General features: G+C 40.3%; 1 protein-coding gene across 2 annotated transcripts in view; it reads left to right on the forward strand.

Moving 5' to 3' along the window:
• LOC106567461 (TOX high mobility group box family member 2) overlaps window positions 1–16,805 on the forward strand; it is a 133,050-nt gene that overhangs the window by 90,014 nt on the left and 26,231 nt on the right. The gene's annotated exons all lie outside the window — the stretch shown is intronic.

Below are 16,805 nucleotides of genomic sequence, written 5' to 3' on the forward strand. Positions count from 1 at the left end.
GTTTATCGTGAGTAATTTAGTAAATTCACCGACAGTGTTCGGTGGGAATGCTAGTCACATGCTAGTCACATGCTAATGTAGAAAGCTGGTTTTTGATATAAATATGAACTTGATTGAACAAAACATGCATGTATTGTATAACATAATGTCCTAGGGTTGTCATCTGATGAAGATCATCAAAGGTTAGTGCTACATTTAGCTGTGGTTTGGGTTTATGTGACATTATATGCTAGCTTGAAAAATGGGTGTCTGATTATTTCTGGCTGGGTACTCTGCTGACATAATCGAATGTTTTGATTTCGTTGTAAAGCCTTTTTGAAATCGGACAGTGTGGTTAGATTAACGAGAGTCTTATCTTTAAAATGGTGTAAAATAGTCATATTATTGAAAAATTGAAGTAATAGCATTTCTAAGGTATTTGAATAACGCGCCACAGGATTCAACTGGCTGTTGAGAAGGTGGGACGCCCTAGCCCATAGAGGTTAACACTTTTTTGGTTACTACATGATTCCATATGTGTTATTTTCACCCTTGAATGAGTAGGTGTGTCTAAACTTTTGACTGGTACTCTATGTATGGAGAATAGTGTATTTACAGTTTTATTCACATTTTCAAGTACTGGTGACAAATAATGCAATCTGATTATTGCATAGGTTGTAATGGACACTTATGATGTGTGTGTAAAATATATATTTTTTAAATGTTCTACTGATTATAATGAGTTTATGCTAAGCTATGTGTGGTGCCATTGACATTACACAATGCATTCTGGTTGTCACGTAAATGTCTGTCAGACAAAAGATGTTATAATGAGGTGAAGGTTAAACGTCCAGAGGTGAATGAAGGGAATTGAATGATCGTAGATGACACACCCCCTTCAACATGCAGTTAAATGTCCAGAGGTGAATGAAGGCAAGTGAATGATCGTAGACGACACACCCCCTTCAACATGCATACTGTAAACAGACCAAACTCCTCGTCTCCTCTTTGGTTGACGCAAAAAAACAAACATGGCAGCACGCACAAACTAGCATCGTCGGATTACTTTCGATTTCTAGAAAGTGTTTTACTCAATTATTTCAATCAATGCTGAGCTCACCCGTGATGGGATGAATTATAAATAGTAATTGCTATTAGTTAATTCATATTGTGGTTTCTGACAGCCGGGAGTTATCTAAATATGACCCTAGGACTAATGTAGCCTACATTTTCCGGTTTGGATGATAGTGTATGTTGTCGCTACTTCTGTGACTGTCTGAACATTGTATCCTGTCACGCCTGCTCCCGCCTCCCTTCTCTGGAGCTCAAGGGCGCCAGGCTGCCCTTCATTACGCACACCTGTCACCATTCATTATGCACATCAGTGCTCATTGGACTCACCTGGACTCCTTTACTTTGTTGATTGACCCTCTATATCTGTCTGTTCCTCAATTTGTTCCCCGTGTCAGCATTATTGTTGTTTTGTTTTCCTCTGTCCAGACGCTGTCTGTATTCTGTTCCTGTCTGTGTTTCATTAAATGTTCACTCCCTGTACTTGCTTCTCGTCTCCAGCGTCGTTCCTCACACATCCAAAAATAAACTGGTCACATTCAGGACATAACTTTGTAAGGACTGTGTTTGTGCAAAATGTTTCTGTGAAGAAACAGTGTGGCTAGCTCAAATGCTGACTTGCGTCAATCGAAGCTGGACGTTCTATATAAGCATTCTAATCACACGGGTTTGAGCGTACGCTGCAGGGACCACAGTAGAATGATCACTCCCGTTTGTTGGTGCGTGTGAAAAGGTCATTAAGTCACTGTGTTGAACATACTAGTGAGCTGAATATAGCTGGTGCCATGGAGATGCACAGTAATGTAGTACATAATGTGCAAGAGTATTTATGTGTTTATTTATTTCATTATATGTTTGGCAATTTTTCATAGCAAATACAGCTTTAATTGGTACAATTGGTGTGAGGCTGGTGACGGAGGTGTGTGTGCGTGCATTTGGGCGTGTTCATGTTCATGCCATGCGTACGTGGTTACACGCACAAACATGTATGGGAGAAAGCAGCTCCCTTTTCTTCTTGGTGTAATAGGCCAATAACATTTCCGTATGAAAGACAGTCCTGGTTTTTAAACAGCTTTCGATTCACCTTTGCAATTATTTATTTTCAAATAGTCCTTCAGGGTAATGTTCCATTTTCTTATTTCACACCCCCTTTTCTCATAAATGAACCGTCATTGCCATAAATCACTGCAAACAGAGACTTGCACACACCGTGAAAGGTCCAAAGATTTATGTAACACATTCATGTTTTCCACTTCCTCATTTTAGTACTACTCTACTGGAGCCTGGCTAATAATAGTGACTATTAATATTTCCTGTTGCCTAGCAACCTGAGCAAGTAATAGCTTACGCTGGAAAAATAGATGACCGATAAGGGAAAAAATTCAATTCATTTATTATCTTTGGGGACAAGAGGAGCTTATTTCTCAGGCTGAGGCATAGAAAAGTAAGCTGAAATATCTTAAAGGAATTGAAGATGAGGTTATTTTCAATTTCATTCCATTAAGAAAGGATTTGACGTTTTTCCTATGATGTCAATTAACCTTAATTTCATGCCAATAAAGTCATAATAGACAGATTCAATTCATATTTCTGTCATAGGCACTGCACAGTATTTGTGTTTTAGGAACGTACTGTATAAATAAGGCAGAATGTTAGGTTTTTGCAAAGTGGGGAAATGTAAAAGAAATAAAGGTTCCCTTAGTATTCGGTGAAGGCATACACTGATCATGACATTTACATTTTAGTCATTCAGCAGACACTCTTATCCAGAGCGATTTACAGTAGTGAATGCATACATTTCATGCATTTTTTTTTTTTGTTGTACTGGCCCCCCGTGGGAATCGAACCCACAACCCTGGCATTGCACACACCATGCTCTACCAACTGAGCCACTGATCCTGAACATACATTTGTGTCAATTGTTTTCTTCCATTGTAGCTGTACTTTTTTATTCAACAACAATGCCTCAAGGATACATTTCATATCAGCAATGATAACTATCTTACGCTGTATGTAAACTCCCTTACAAATACAAGCTCAGCTGGAGCAATAGATATTGCTCATCTCCCGGGATGATGTTACTTGTTTTAGTACAACATTTAGCCTAAGGCTAAAGCTCAGTACACTTCTTTCTGCTTAGGGATCCTCTTTTCCACCATGCATCTCATGGTTTCCAATCACACAGCAAACGGTTAACGGAGAAATTCAGTTCAGAGAAATTACATTCTCTTTATGTTTGTTGTCTTACCTTGAATGCATTATTTTGGACAAGGAGTGATCTGCAATCCCCTTTCTTTTGTTTAACTAGACACTATACTGTACATATCTACATATGCCGTTTTGTTGAACTATCCCTTTAAGGCATTACAGTATTGTGAGCAGTAGATCTAACCATGACCATCAATAGCATTTTTAGAAATGCCCACTTGTTCAGTTTTTGTTGTAGTTGTCTCAAATAGCACATCTTTTTTAACTGAGAGTAAAGTATGTCACAAATATCTCTGATCACTGGTGGAGCACATGATAATAGTAATACCCTTGCTCTCTCCATCAGAACCCTCTTCTTTTTTCCTCAGAATTCATCTCATTTTTGACAGCCTCCTCCCTCTCAGTTCATTCTGACTGCTCTGAAGGCAGAAGTATTAGCTGCTAAATCACTGGATGACATGTGCAGTAGATGGAAAAATGGACTTGAAGCAATGATAAGAAATAGTTATATTTAGGTATTTAAAAGCTATGTTGATGTGATTGTTTATATGATATGTAGCTTGGACTTAGATATAAAAGTAGTGGTATGTTTTATGATGGTTCAAAGGAATTCATATTACATCAAGATACTGTATGTTTATTCAGAATATTTAATTTATCTAGACTTTTAATCTAAGCCTGCCTTTCTACAATGCATTTGCATGTAGTAGCTAACACCAAACTGTCTTTATTGCTAATTACAATAATGACATAAATCATAAATGTGGTTATACAGCTAGCAAGATAAGTTTCCATAACATGAGGGAATGGTTTGGATATGTTATCCTTGATTATAAACATACAGTGGCTTGCCATTGGTAAAGTCAGCGGCCCACCACTCATTTGGCTGATGGGTTTTCCAGAGGTTCAGACGGCAGTAGCCAACACTACTTTATAGAGTATAGGCTATCGACATGGGTCCATTATCAGCTTATAGTGGTGTGCTCAGCCTCATTGCCATCATTGGTCCAATAGGTGCTTGCTGGCTGGATAATGTTTTATAAGATGGTTAGGTGTTTAGCCAAGTGTGATATCCCAACCCACCCCTGCCCTCTGTTGTCTAAGGCCAGACAGATACAAAGTTTGGATGGGACATTGAACAATGCATAATTTCTCGAAGTGGGATGGAGTGCTCATTATGCCTGCATTTAAAAACCCTATCACAGCTAGGCCTCATTGTCAATGTTGCCTGCTCACCCCAGTGTGCTACTGCGGGGGGGCTTCATGTTTGACAGGCCCCCAGATCCCCGAGCCTGGCTGGTCTGGCTCATTTTTGCGAGAGGGGAGATGGGAGTGAGAATTGTCTCTTTGAAAAGAGGAGGGAATTCCCTGGCAGGTGGTAATGAGGGTCGAGGAGGGGGCCGAGCACGTTGCCGAGGAGAACGACGGCACATTTAAATTTGGAAACTGAACGCCTGCCGACATCTCATTATAAGCGTAATGAGGGTGGTTTGGGGAAAAGCCCACTGCCAAAAAAGCTCAGCCAAATCTGCAAGTTCATGTAGCAAGATTTGTTCAATCTTGTTAAACATGTGGCGCTACATAGTTATTTTGGCAGGGTGCATCTGTTACTAGACCACAGGCTGGCCACTGTATCATAGTGCTGAGACGTCACTACAGCCGGCCCGTGACCGGATGCCCCATAGGCCAGGGGCTTTCCTTGGCTCATCACGCTCTAGCATCTCCTTGTGGTGGGCCAGGCACCTGCCTGCAAGCTGACTTCGGTCATCACTTCGGTAGTCAGTGTTTCCTCTGACACGTTGGTGTGGCTGGTTTACGGGCTAAGCGAGCAGTGTGTTATGTTTTGGAGGAAGTATTGTCCCGACCTTCACCTCTCCTGAGCCCGTTGGGGAGTTGCAGCGATTAGACTACATCGTAACTACCAATTGAATATCTTGAGATTGAGGAGCGAAATGGGGAAAATAAATAACTACAAAATAAATCAAATAAATAAAGAATATGAAGTGTCCAGTTGGCATTACTGTTGTGATGCAAAGCTAATGTTATCTTCAGACTGGAAGGCCATACTTGCTTAATCAATATAAAAAACTGTTGATTATGCTCCTATGCAATAATAACATATTAAAGGGATAGTTCACTCTTATTACAAAATTACTCATAACTCTGAAAGCAGTCTAGGAGACAAGGAGAAACAACAATCCACGCTTTGGGAGTGTTTACCTAGCCACTGTAACCAATAGTTAACATAAGCTTTTTCTTAGCAAATATCAATGGAAGCCAATGTTTAGAATGTTTCAAATCACATGCCCAAGCATGGATAACTGTCTCACCTTCTCTATAGACTGCTTTCAGGGTAAGAAAACAGGTAAGCAATTCTTACATTTGGATGAAATATCACTTTATTACTGTTGGATGTTATACAGTAGAGAATACCATTGATGGGCATCCATCTTTTTGTCAAATGAAATACCCACAACAAAAAACATTCCACCTGTAGCTAAGACAGTTATTTATATAGAAAGCGAAACAAGATGTCACATTATTCCAGTTGAAGGCAACAGTGCAGGCAGGTCATATGAGATGTGTCTCAGGCCTGCACAGACTGTATGGTAGAGACTTCATTGCTTTCTTTATAGCCCGTTTTAGATCTACACGAAGTGTTTGTTTTGAAAGTGTCTGTGGTTGTTTGTTTGTGTTTTCAGGATACATTTTTGTCAGACTCACTGACTGTTACAATGTTATGTGAGCTTGACTTAATTTTATTTCATTTAATATTTTAAAAGACATGTATTTTGCGTCACTTGGCATTTTAGACAGACAGGATAAAACAGCACCACCATTTTAAAAGCAGCAACATAAAAAGCCTATTGTTGGCTGCCATTATTGACAGGATCATAGTGAGTATATGGAAGGTGAATCAAATGTTTACGGTCAGAATTAGCCAATCAACATATTATTCAAATCAGTATGTGATTATAAAAACATTAATGGTCATATTCAAAGAGCATAACCTCAAGAATATACTGATTACATTTGTGGCTAAAATTGACAAATTCTGCTGTTTGAAGTAAAGAAAGCAGTGAAGTCTCTACCATACAGTCTGTGCAGGCCTGAGACACATCTCATATGACCTGCCTGCACTGTTGCCTTCAACTGGAATAATGTGACATCTTGTTTCGCTTTCTATATAAATAACTGTCTTAGCTACAGGTGGAATGTTTTTTGTTGTGGGTATTTCATTTGACAAAAAGATGGATGTCCATCAATGGTATTCTCTCGGCAACAACAGGTTGTGAGCAATATGTCTTTCTGAAAATAATAAATGTCAGGGCACTATGATTCGCTTTGAATAAAAACAAATATCTTATTAAAGAAAGTGTTTAATAAAAGTAAATCTTTGCTTTGAGAGGCTTATTATGCATGGATGAGAGTGAAGTAATGAAGACGTGTATTAAAGAATTGAACATTTAAAACAAATGACCAATTATTGCAGCTCATGAATATCCATGCTGCTAATTCAAATAACCTTAGGCAACTGTTAAGAATAATGAATATTTAAAACAGCATGGTCGTAGAGTTTTTGAACATTGCATTAGCTGACTTTCTAAGATGTACAAGAGTAAACAATTGAATCTGGAGTACCGCTTTTAATCATGATGAAAAAAGTTCTGGTTCATGTTGCAGTACATAATAGTTCCAGTACAGTAAAGTACTAATATTTTATCATGGAGAGAAGACGCACAAGGAAAAGAGTACTTACTATTTAGTATAACTAACATAAACCTCATACGTTTCTAATACCAATATCCAGAAATCTAGGGCAGAGGGAAGGCAGCGACTTACCAGATTGGGACACACTCCAGACGGACAAAACGTTGCTTTTCTACGCTAGTCTGAAGAGGGGAACCTGCTTACAGTACACATCGACAGTGGGACAAATTGCCCATTTGCCCATTTAAAAGGGGCTCGCTTTTTCCTTTGAAGGATCAGCATGGCGAAGTCGTCCTCGATCGCTATTGCGACGCTAATTAAGCCTAGCACACAGCGAACCTGTGGGGGATAATGTCCCATTATCAGAGTCATTTGTTTCAATTAAATGCTTTGTGATTCTACAATAGCAGCCGCGGCCCCGTGCACGAGGAAGCCATTACTCTCACCCAGGGAGCGACTGTGGTTCGGGTTGAGTCAGTTCTCAGGATTAGGCCCTACTACCTATTTTCACCAGCAGTAGCGTTCGCTTAACACAGCTGCTTTAGGCCTGCAAGCAAGAGAGGGTGTAGCATACATAGGCCTACATTACAACCAGTGACACTTTATTTGAAGGGACTTCATAACACATTCATAACCCATACATAACATTATCATTAGCAGTACATGAGTATTTCTTTATCCCAACAACCGCAAGTTAATATTTACCTTATGTCTCAGTAACGTCACTTGTCCTGCACATCCTTTGGGGCGAAGAAGTGAAGATTATAGAGCTAGAATAACGAGAGAGAATAACAGGCCTGAACTCTGAGCCACAGAACCAGTTGCTCATTTTCCTGTTTAACCAAAGAACATTGAGACAGACTGAAATGTTATTCTTAGATACACTGTCTTATAATATATATTTTTTTATTATAATTTGATCTATAACTCGCTATGTGTTTCTCTTTCTTTTGTGAAATCGTGTTTGAAAGGGATCCAACTGTTTGGTGTGGTGCTACACTGGTGAAGTGACTTTGACACCCCTTTATCATCTAGTCTTTTCGTATGAGACAATGCACGTCAGCGGCCAAACAAAGCCTGTTGCTCTGACAATACCCCACCCCCTCCTCACAATTAGCATATAGTACCTATGGCAACCAGCTGCCATCATAATAGCCTGTCTCGTTATGTTTGGGCACCATCGCTGTACCATCTCATGGCTCAGCAGGAAACGCAGAGAGAAAGAGGCTAGGTATGAGTCTTACTGGCAGAGCATGTTGCATAAGGTGTGCACATGGAGGAGATTATGGTTGTGACTAAGCTCACTGATGCTCTTCGCAGGAAAATACTGCTTTTGTTGTTGAACATAACCCTTGACTTGAATTAATGGGTTACAGCAGAAGCTCAAATCAGCTTGGCTTTCTGCAGCAACAGGGAGTAGCAAGCAGTTAGCTCCTACTGTACATGGGCATATGTCAAGCCTTGTTTAGTAGGGAAACTATTGCTGATTTCTAAGGACCCCCTGATTACCTCCTGAGTCTTTCTAAACCACAATGCATAGCTTCAGTCTTTACATATATTGTCTATCAATTTAAAAGTAGTTACATTTTAACTGAAGGCTAGTTACAGTACAGTGCATTCAGAAAGTATTCAGACCCCTTGACTTTTTCAGTCTTTAATTTTTACAGTCTTATTAAAAAATTGATACAAATCTATCTACACACAATAATACCCCATAATGATGAAGCAAAAACTGTTTTTTAGACATTTTTGCAAATGTATTAAAAATGAAAAAACTGAAATATCACATTTACTTAAGTATTCAGACCATTTACACAGTACTTTGTTGAAGCATCTTTGGCAGCGATTTATGCCTTGAGTCTTCTTGGGTATGACGCTACAAGCTTGGCACACCTGTATTTGGGGACTTTCCCCCATTGTTCTCTGCAGATCCTCTCAAGCTCTGTCAGGTTGGATGGGGAGCGTCGCTGCACAGCTATTTTCAGGTCCCTCCAGAGATGTTCGACCAGGGTCTTGCTGGGCCACTCAAGGGCATTCAGAGACTTGTCCAGAAGCCACTCCTGCCTTGTCTTGGCTGTGTGTTAAGGGTCGTTGGAAGGTGAACCTTTGCCCCAGTCTGAGGTCCTGAGTGCTCTGGAACAGCTTTTCATCAAGGATCTTTCTGTACTTTGCTCAGTTCATCTTCCCCTCGATCGTGACTAGTCTCCCAGTCGCTGTTGCTGAAAAACATCCCCACAGCATGATGCTGCCACCACCATGCTTCACCGTAGGGATGGTGCCAGGTTTACTCCAGATATGACGCTTGGCATTCAGGCCAAAAAGTTCAATCTTGGTTTCATCAGACCAAAAAATGTTGTTTCTCATGGTCTGAGAGTCCTTTAGGTGCCTTTTGGAAAACTCCAAGCAGGCTGTCATGTGTGTTTTACTGAGGAGTGGCTTCCGTCTGGCCACTCTACGATAAAGGCCTGATTGCTGGCATGCTGCAGAGATGGTTGTGCTTCTGGAAGGTTCTCCCATCTCCACAGAGGAACTTTGGAGCTCTGTCAGAGTGACCATTGGGTTCTTGGTCACCTCCCTGACCAAGGCCCTTCTCCCCCGATTGCTCAGTTTGGCCGGGCAGCCAGCTCTTGGAAGAGTCTGTGCTTCGACACAATCCTGTCTCGGAGCTCTAACGGACCTTTGGAAAGGCACACACCTTCTTCGACCTCATGGCTTGGTTTTTGCTCTGATATGCACTGTCAACTGTTGGACTTTATATAGACAGGTGTGTGCCTTTCCAAATCATGTCCAATCAATTAATTTACCACAGGTGGACTCCAACCAAGTTGTAGAAACATCTCAAGGATGATCAATGGAAACAGGATGCACCTCAGCTCAATTTCGAAGGGTCTGCTCATAGCAAAGGGTCTGAATACTTATGTAAATATAGTATTTATTTTAATACAGTTGCAAATATTTCAAAAATGATGTTTTAGCTTTGTCATTATGGGGTATTGTGTGTAGATTGATGAGAAAAAAATCTAATCAGTTTTAGAATAAGGCTGTAATGTAACAAAATGTGGGAAATGTCAAGGGATCTGAATACTTTCTGAATTCACTGTATGTACTGTAAGTGTAGTTACCCATCCCCATTCAGCAAAGTGGCAGGGTTTGCCTGGTGAAATTACATATTGTGCCTTTAAAGTGGTAAGGCACTCTCCGGATATGTCATCTCAAAATGCAGTAGAATGCTCTGCGGAGTACTTTCCTTTTTTCTCTCCAATAGAACATAAAAGTTCCGCTATGAGTATAACTGCAGTTAGAGTGCAGTGTAACTGCAGTTACAGTGTAGTATAACTGCAGTTATTCTGCAATTACTGCATCCATAATACCACAGTCGACTGCAGTCACTGTACTTTTACGGCAATCTTTTTTTGTAAGGGTTGATTGATATGAACAGGTCGGGGTCCTGTGATGACTCTGTTGCCTGACTTTCCGTTGCCGGCCATCTCTCCTGCTGGTCTGATGTTTACAGAGAAACATAGCAAACGGCCAATAAAGGGTTTGAATTGTTCCCTCAGGCTGTTGCTATGGAAATAACCCAGCCGTGGTAGACCATTCGTGTTTGACTAATTGTTTTTCTCTTCTTGTATTGCCACTCAGTCTGCAAAGCCCCGTTCAGAGGGCCATGTCAGATAAAACAAAGAAAAGATAAATATAATCCAATACTCAGGTTATTTTTATTTTTGGGGGGACTGAAATACCATTTTGAGTTGAAAACAAGAATTATTCCCCCCACCCCCTTTAAATTGCACGGTTGCGTCTACAGCAACCCACTGGGGCCAATTAGAACGCTAGCGAAGCCAGGAAGTGTGTGGCAGATGCTTTGCCACTCTTTATAAAGGGTCAACCTGCAGGGGCCTCTCCAACATCTCGTTAGCGAAGTGTTAATGTAATTAGTTTTCACTTAGGACTGTTTTCGCCACATTACCAAATACGAGTCCTCAACTTTAGCAATTTGTGCTGATTAGTTAGGTCCACCGCTGGGTGAGGCATTAGAAATATGAGACCCACCACCTGGATTCGGTCCTATGTAGCAAAATTTGAAATCGTGTTTTTTTTTTTTTATTATTTTTTTTTTACAGTGGATACAAGTGGAGACTCAGAGCTAGAAAACGGTATGTCATACACTGCAGTTGAGGAATAATGGGAAAGTAATTCTGGTTTGAAAGTTGATAAACTTGTAACCCCAGTCTTGAGAAAATGGCCCTTGAATGTTTGGTCCACCTACTGGAGAGCTCTTCTTTGTCTGCACACACCCTCTTTGTCTGCACACACCCATGTCTTTAAGGATTCATATGAGAGGCCATGTGCTAAACAGAATGAGTAGTGTAGTAAACAACCAAAGATTTTAAGACTAAGAGTGACAAAAGTAGTAGCCTACAATATGGAAAAACTCCAGATAAAAGTATATTTTATCTAGTCCTTGGCCTATATCCTAATCTTTGGTGCAGGTCATGTTGTTATTCACATTACCGTCTCTGGTAAACACACACTATATAAAATAAATCAAAGTTTTTGTCACATCCACAGGATACAGAATGTGTAAACTGTACAGTGAAATGGTTAATTGCATAGTAGCAATATCAAAACCAGAAAGTCTCCATATAAAAAGATTTTATAAATATTTATAATTCTTAGATGACGCTTACCAAGACACACAAGAAATGCTATAACCACCCCCAGACACAACTGGGTAACTTTATGTCATGTAATCATCTGGCGAAAGTGTGTAGCTAGCTAGCTAAACAATGAACCAGGATAATCCCAACTCATACTACTACCAATACAAACATTGTCATAGCTGCAGTATGAATCTGCCGGTTGCTAAAGCTAACCAACTAGGTTCAATGTTATCTAGCTAACATTAGGCTATAACTAGCAATTATCCTGGCAAATTGATTTCTGATTAGAATAATATTACTTGACATATAATACATGTAATGTTAGCTAGCGAGCCAGCAAGCTAACGTTCGCTTGCTAGCTAAAATTGCACTTTAACTTGCAATGAAAATGACTTTCTGATCAAATTAGACATGTATAATATCTGAAAATGTAGCTAGACTCTTACCCGTGTACATGGATGAATGCTTCACGGCAGACTGGAACCATTTAACTCTGTTTTGTTTGTAGCTACATGTTTGGCCAGCATTGTGTCAGGTCACTCCGGCTCACACTGACCGTGGCGTGTGCAGAAAGTAGCCCATCACAACTCATTCCAACAAATGTGTCGATAGCGCCTGCTAAATTCAGGGTATCAATGCTGTTGAGAAAAGTAGCAAACTTTTGTAGTTCTCGATGGCTAACATTATATCTTTCAAAAACACTTCGGTAGAAAGGACTATGAACACATACTGAGCAGCTCAAGTTATAGACAGAAGCATGCTACATGGTAGACCAATCCGAACTCATGTCCAGACTATCCATTATCTCAGACAATCATGGCTAGCAGAAAGATTCCTGGCTTTTTCTGTGGCTAATCCAGCTAGGCTCGTAATTTACACCTTTTATTTGTATTTGCAGATGGAATACGCTTTTGTTATTAAGGCACGTGAAAGTTCACATGTTCCAGAAGGCATTTCTGCCCAAAAATGCATTTCGTTTTTTTTAAGACGTTCAAATGCCTCTCCTGTGAAGTAGTGACGTGCGACATACGCCTAGCTTCCTGAAACGGGTTATATATCTCCTTAATATTGACAGTAGTGCCATTGTGCATAATATAATAATATGCATGCCATTTAGAAGATGTTTTTATCCATAGCGACTTATATTGACAGCATATATTTTCATATTGGTGGCCCCATTGGGAATTTAACCCACAACGTTCACATTGCTAGTGCTATGCTCTTACCAACTGAGCCACACAGGACCAATCACTCATAATGATTTGGTTCATTTTTAGCTGTTCAATTATCATCTTCATGGGAGGTTATTGGTCGATGTTATGTCCGGTGTGCAAGTTAAGTCTGTATACTGTATGTTTGAGGAAAAACAATGTAAATGTTTTTCCATAAATCATCAAGAGTTCTGAGGTTTTCAATTGCGGGATGTCTGCCTTGGTTTCAATTTCCTGAGCCAATACCATAACATGTGCATTTACACTTCCTCTTCATAATTGTGTGGGCTGAACAGTATTTCCATTTGATTTGTGTGGTTCTATGGGCATATGCCTGGGTTATGACGTTCAGTCAGACTTATTACTTACAGATTGACAGTATGACAAGAGTTCAAACGGTTTCCAGATGTGTGTGGTTTATAGTTTAAGCATAAACGTCAGTCTCTTGTTGGTTTAGGTAGGGCTGGGAGGTTTTCCTTGTGACCATGTGACTTGGCTAGGAAAAACTCTGGACCTTATCTATAACCAGCAATAACTAGATAATGTAGAGTTGTAGAACGCACCTTGGGAGCATCCAGATTTGATGTGCATGTTCCTCTGTAAATTTAAACACATTGCGATCTGTCACCACAGTAAAGCAATGCCCATTTGGCTATTTATGGACCAACAAAGGCTTGGTCAACAGCTGCATTATGCACTCCTCTTATGGAGTGTGCTGTTGGAAGGGTCTATTTTCCACAGAGTTGGAGGCTTTGGTTACTGCTCTAACTTTTCTTGCTAGAACAGGTCACAGATTTTAGTTTTCCCCTCCCCTCCCCAATCTTTAGTTGATGTTCGAGGATTTGTATTTAATTTGCTGAGCTATGCTTGTACCGCTCAACCAGTCTTGCTGGCTGCATCGTATAGCTCCCACTTGCATCAAGTACCTCACTGACTCCACTCACTCCAAAAAGCAATAGATCTTATTCGTCAGCTCTATACGCTGCCCGTGGCGTGTATACATTCCAACCTATTTGAAATCGATACGCAGCACTTGGGAAATGTTATAGGTATAACCTTACCATTTTGGGTTTCATTTTGCTTTTCATTTTATGTGTAAATATAGGTATGTGCTGGAGCCTCTGATTAAACAACCCCTCCCTTCTTCCCCATCTCTCTCTCACTTGCTCTATCTGTCTCTCTCTCTCTCCCTCCCCCCTCTCTCTTACCCCTCTCTCTCCTGTTTTGATAGTGATGCAGGTATCAGGCTGTCAAATCTAATCTCATCTTCTCTGTGCAGTGCTGTCCATTCAGAATTACAGCAACCACTCCCCCCCTCTCCCTCTTCTCCTCTCTCCCTCTTGAAATTTCTGACAACAGCCATGCTGATTGTATGGGCCTAGGCCTGACACTTTCAAATCCAGTCCTTGACTTGCAAACTGAAAATCTATTTACTGCCGACTATACCAATTTGTTATATGTTTATAGTAAAGTGCAATAAGCAATTGGTGACCGTGTGGTGTAGTGGTTGGAGAGTGGCTATTTAGATATTTAGATCTGTAAACAAGACTGGATATATCTTCAAGTTCAGTTAATTTGAAAGACCATCTTGCTTTATGCCTTCAAGTAAGCATCTTTTACTGTACTGACACTTGAATGTATAGACTACCCAGTTCAACAAATGCTACTCATCCATTCCAATTCATCAGTATTCTATTCCATCTCAGTCAATGTTCCATTGAAGTGTAATTTCTTGTCTATCTAGTGTAGCCAACTATCATTCTGAATACAGAGGGATAATGAGAGAATTTCCTTTTTTTCTCTAGCAGTTCGCTTGTTTTGCCGCACTTTCAATTTATAAATATAAATGATTTTTCCTGGAGATTATTTTGCTTTTCAGTTTGTCATTCCATTAGCTCTCCTCCAATTTATTCACCCTTCACATCAAAGGCAGAGGGGAACAGATGTCATTTCAAACGCTTTTTTTTGCCTCATTGCATAAACGTGGGAGATGATTGTTTTTTTATGAAACCACACACTCATGGATAAAAAATTAAACATTTCCAAACCAGTCTGTGTGAGAGAGAGAGAGAGAGAGAGACAGAACACAGGCATGGGTGCATTTTCACTTTGAATAGGGGAATCTTCTCCACATCACATCTAAAGTTATATTCAAGTGACCCCTTTTCTTATACCCAAACATTCGGGAGCCTCCGATTCTGATGAGCTAATTTCATGCTGTTTGGAAGATGTTGTTTCGGCTTCAAATGTTTTCTTAAACAATGACATTTCAAAGGCAATCATTTCTGTTTAGAAAGCAAAGTTAAAAGCAAGACAACCCCAGCTCTTAATCCCATGATTAGTATGCATGATGATTGTATGAAATGGGAATGCTTTTAAACATCCTGGAGTTGCCGTTTCATAGTTGCTAGTCAAGTGATCATTCAGAATTCTTTCACATGGTTTGTGTCCCTGATTGCCTGTTAAAATGAGAGCAGTATCGATTAATTTTTTTTTTTTTACGGAGCATTTTCAAAGTACTTTTATTTAGTCAAATCTAACATTAACATGGCATTTGGAGATAAATGGATTGTATAGACTAATCATGTGACGGTGACCATGCCACCTGAAAAAAGCCCTGAAAATGGTCCCACTTGAGTCATGGCACAGTCTGAATGCATGCATCTTTCATTCCATCTTTGTTTTTTATCCCCCTTTTCTCCCCAATTTCAATCTTTTCTCATCACTGCAATTCCCCAATGGGCTCAGTAGGCAAAGGTCGAGTCATGCGTCCTCCGAAATATGACCCAACAAACCGCACTTCTTAACATCCGCCAGCTTAACCTGGAAGCCAGCCGCACCAATGTGTCGGAGGAAACACCGTTCACCTGACGACCGGAGTCAGCCTGCAAGTGCCCGGCCCACCACAAGGAGTCGCTAGAGTGCGATGAGCCAAGTAAAGCCTCCCCGGCCAAACCCGGACAACACAGGGCCAATTGTGCACTGCCCTATGGGAATCCTGACCACTTCCGGTTATGATACAACCCAGATCTGTAGTGACACCTCTAGCACTGCGATGCAGTGGCTTAGACTGCTGCGCCACTCGGGAGACCTCATTCCGTCTTTAAATCATCTACTGTAGTTGATCATTATATATTCAGTCATTATGTAGGCTATCAAATGTGATTATTTTTCTTTATGTTCCCCAGGACTCAGGTTGCGGTGATCTTAATGGCACATCAAGTCACAGTCACTTCTCCCTTCCATCCTCCATTAGCCACAGCCTCTTTCCACTAAATGTTTGAATTGCTTCCCTCTCCTCAAATGGTTGATGGGCTCTACTCACTTCAGGAGGAATGCAATTTCCATAAACAATCACACCGAGGCTACGTTGACCTGGATTTGACTTCTTCGAAGCTTTATGTGCCAAATGACAGATGTATTCATATGCATTTGATTCACGTCGATGTGAAATATATGCACAATAGCTGTACTTTACTGTGGAAAATATAGTATGATGGCCATTTATCATCATTCTTAAATAACCCAGCACATAGTCCTTGAAATAGATTGTGATGTGCTTTTATTTATCCAACAAATTACTATTTAGAGCTGCAGTTTGGAATTTGTCTACTCAAATCCTTTAGGTAATCTCATCCCGGGAATATATTTTATTGATTAAATTCTCAATCTGGCCCACATACTATCATAGCCACCTAATCATCCCAAACTTTCAATTGCCTTGCTCATCCTCTCTCTTCTCCCAAATATTAAATACATTAAAAACAACAAACACACACACACACACAAAAGTCGAGTATAAAACAGCATGTAGAGCGAATGAGTAGTATAAATCAACATTTCATTGTGATAAGGTACTGCCTAGTGTCCTGCTCCAGACCACGGTACTCTGCCAAGTTTCTCTCCCTCAGAGGGTGTCCTAAAATGTTCACCATACTTTTGGGAGGTGGAGATACTGGGC

The sequence above is a fragment of the Salmo salar genome, chromosome ssa13 (assembly GCF_905237065.1).
Source record: "Salmo salar chromosome ssa13, Ssal_v3.1, whole genome shotgun sequence".
Taxonomy (NCBI): Eukaryota; Metazoa; Chordata; class Actinopteri; order Salmoniformes; family Salmonidae; genus Salmo; species Salmo salar.